This window comes from Columba livia, chromosome 2 (genome assembly GCF_036013475.1).
Source record: "Columba livia isolate bColLiv1 breed racing homer chromosome 2, bColLiv1.pat.W.v2, whole genome shotgun sequence".
NCBI classification, from domain to species: Eukaryota; Metazoa; Chordata; class Aves; order Columbiformes; family Columbidae; genus Columba; species Columba livia.
Genome location: NC_088603.1, coordinates 116,570,736 through 116,574,462, shown reverse-complemented (window position 1 = coordinate 116,574,462; position 3,727 = coordinate 116,570,736). Strand labels below are relative to the sequence as shown.

Here is a 3,727-nt window from a genome sequence, read left to right as displayed (position 1 = left end):
GAGGGAAGCACTGAAGATGCTGTATAACAGAGTGTCTTTCCCCACCCCAAAATCCTGGGCTGGTCTCACCTGAAACGCTTGACAACATCATTATTGCTTGGAGGTAAAAGCTATGAGACACACCTTAATTCTTATTGCACTGAAACCCTTTGTTGGATACGAAAAGGTACGTTTTAAAAACAGAAGGCAAGCTTCGCTGAGAAGATACCGAGTGATTTATAAATTACTCACAATGTAAGGAAGCATTAAAATGGTAACTTATCATTGCTTTGAACGCAATTACCAGTTTTCTCCTTGCACCAACTATAATAGAAGATCTTAATGAATATTACTGTAAAGAATATGGACTTTCAGAACTGATTAGTTTGAATTAAAATATAAGTCTACTTGTTTACTTCCAGGTGCAAAGAACTCAGTTCCACGCGCATTGTTAACAGACGTGAAGCACTCAGACCAGAATGGGGTTGTCATTAAAGAGGTAACATATTCATTTGGGGAAAAAAGCAGTGTTTTGTTTATTAGACCACAAGAACATCTGAAGCAGAGGAAGAAGACTTTCTGCTTTCACCAACTGCAAAGCTTCCTCATGCCATACCTTTCCCTTCCTATGGGTTGTGCTCATAGTGGAGAGGGAGATGTACACATGTGCTGTGCCAGAGAAACCGAAGAGCTGCTCTAATCAACATGTAGTGGAGAAAAGGAACAATGTGCTGCACAGCTCACTTCTGGTCTCACTTTGGATGACAAGAGCACAAATATGTGAGGAATGGAGAGATCAGAGAGGATTCCCCACTTCACTGTGCAATAGGTCCCTCCATTCTGTAGCAGAGGCATTGTAAGTCCCACCTTGCATCCTTGGGACACCTGAATCATCTTGCAACGTGCGAGAAAAGCATAGAGTGAGCTTCTGCTCTACCACTGAACGTGGGACGAGGGTGCACGTTTCATCCCTGAAAGTGCAATATGACTGTTGCTCTCCTGAGCCTGCCAAGCCCACCACAGTGCTGGGCATCTCCCAGGGCTGAACTCAAGCTGGGAAAAGAGGGCTCAGCACATCTGAGGTTACTCAGCACCTCCCAGGATGAAGCCCCATGCTCCTGCTGGGTAAGCAGCTTTGCAGCGTGCTGTGCCTATGCACTGCTTAGCACGAGTGCTTTACTGCCTTGCAGCTGGCTGGGGCTGCCAAATTCAGTCATGCATGTCCATGCTCTCACTCGGCTTCTGGTACTGAGATCAATTTGAAATTTGCTTTTGGATTAAACAAAAGTAAAGAGTTATTTGTTGCGCATATAAGATGTGCATATTTTTTAATGAATCAAAGTGTCTTATTCCAGAACTTTTGCTTAATAAAATATTGCAAAATATGACAATTTTAAAACATGTTTCCTTCTAAATTTTTCAAATGTTTGGTTTGGAGGGTTTATTTTTTTTTTATTTTGCAAAATTTTTAACATCAAGTTTGTATGTTTTTTAATGTTTCATACCATACTGATATCATCATTATTGCAGTAACATGTAAAATATGTGTATTACTAATGCAATAGTCAGGGGTTGAGGTAGGCCATTATTCTGGCATTTCAGAGTTGGTTCTGTTCTTTCTGTGTAGGGGAAATAAACAGAATTAACGGCAAACACACCTTCAGAATGAATAGTTCTCAACTTCTCTACAAACCTTCAGAGAGTTGGGTCAGTAGACTATTTTTGGAATATCCTTGAAAGAAGATAAATATAACTTATTTATTTAGATTGTTAAGAAATCACTGCATATGAAAGCTATAATATATAGGAACCTTGATAAGAAACCAAGAAAGGCTGAAGGTGTGTATCACTCAAAACTGCTCATGGCTGGTCTGAATTTCTATTTTGACCACTGAATAGAAGAAGTTATTTCTTACAATTGTAAAATATGCATATGCTCTTGCAGACCAAAACATCTCAGAAATATGCCATTTGCAAAAAGAATGAAAATGGAATCAATAGGATCTGAAGTTACCCATGAGTCCATTGTCACTACGGACAGGTTGAATCCTACGGCATGAGTACAAAAGGAAAGGCTATATGATTTTTTTTGCTTGTTTATGTCAGAGGTGAAGTAGAAAGTAGTCACCAATGATGAAGAGATAACTGAATGGCAGAGAAGAAATTCCAGCTGGCATAAATCCACTTGCTTCAGTGTGGGGTCTGGCCAAAAATCTTGCTCAAGGAGAGCTGATCACTGGCTTCCACGACCCCCTCCCTTCAGGACAAGTGATGAGGTTACCAGGTGGGAATGCTAAAGGACACAGGGAAATGGGGTGTCACACCAGGTATCTTAGTCAGGTGTATGGTGTATGTTGTAGGTGTTTTCACACATGGGTAATATAAATGTTTCTGTAGGCTAAAGCTCACAACCTCAACTCAAGAGTTGTACTATTACGTAAGGGGAAAACACATGAAAGAAACTAAATGTGCCTTTAAAAGTAAGCATACTACAGACTGGGATGAAAAACCCAGAACTGAATTGTGCATAAATTCATCATGATTGTATCATACTGTTGCAGAGTAGGCTAATGTGGATATCCTAATTGAATTTTTAAATTAAAAGATTTATCTCTTCTGATTTATTCGCTTTCATTCTTTATTTTAATAATATAAATCACATCTTACACATTTTTTATTTTTATTAATATTTATTTTTCAGTTTAACTGTATTTTATTTGCTTTGCTTCACTTCAGTCTGTTGGGTTTTTTTCCCTTTGTTGTTGTTGTTGTTGTTGTTGTTGTTGCTTTGTTTTTTTTTAGGGAAAGTTCCATTCTGATTTCTTTTTCCTGGTAGTTTATGTTAAATATCTTTCCAGTTTTTCTTTCTTTACTAAGCATACCTATTTAAACAATTTTATATTACCCATGACTGTGAAGAACATGCATATACTCACCTGTGTGAGAGGCTGCATATGATTTTCAGATTTCCTAAATGACTTAAACCCTGCATTTTTAAAAGGTACTAAATATCCAGAGCAGATAATGGCAGGGGGGAAGAACTATGAGTGCCAGGCTGGGGCAGAGGATGGGCAGGACAGCCCAGTTGGGCTGTAACAAGGGCTTGGATCTACCTGAGATAACCATGAACACACCCCTTAATACTGTAGTCTCAGACTTAGCCTTGAGTGAAAGTCTCCTGTGTGGGATGTGAAAAACCCGAACAACTTAAATAATTAAGCTTTTCTGCTGTAGCCTTACCATCTTGATTAAAGGAATCATGTTTCCTCAGCACTTACCTGGAGGATCTGTCATTCCTAAGTCAATACACACCATCATTCTGGAAGAGGACAACAGTCTTTCCTGAACTATCTGCTTCCTGCCAAGAAGCCAGGAGTGTAGATTTAAATTATTTTATCAATGCTATATTCAGACCTACACAGAAGGCAAAAGAAGAGTTTCAGCAACAGTAAGAGAAGGCAAATGGTAAATGCCGTTAGCTCTATTAAAGCAGTGGATTTGGAAGTCAGCACCGTTCACCCAATTTTAATACGAGGAACCCAAGGCACAGAAAGATGAAGCAACTTGCTTGAAATACCTCAGCAAAGCAGAAACACAGCTCTGTCTCACCTTCTGCACTCTAAGATAACTTACAAGTGGCATATGGCAATGCACACACCTCTGATATATCTTATTTTACATTCACGGAGCTGGAGCTCCTGGGAATTATTTGACAGGTAAGGCACACAGACACACTTTGCAATGCCAG

General features: G+C 39.3%; 1 long non-coding RNA gene across 1 annotated transcript; it reads left to right on the top strand.

The window, feature by feature from the left end:
- Positions 1–35: 35 nt before the first annotated feature.
- LOC135578608 (uncharacterized) lies at positions 36–1,280 on the top strand. Its single transcript, XR_010470545.1, has 2 exons — positions 36–166; positions 402–1,280. It is a non-coding gene; the product is annotated as an uncharacterized LOC135578608 (long non-coding RNA).
- Positions 1,281–3,727: the final 2,447 nt, after the last annotated feature.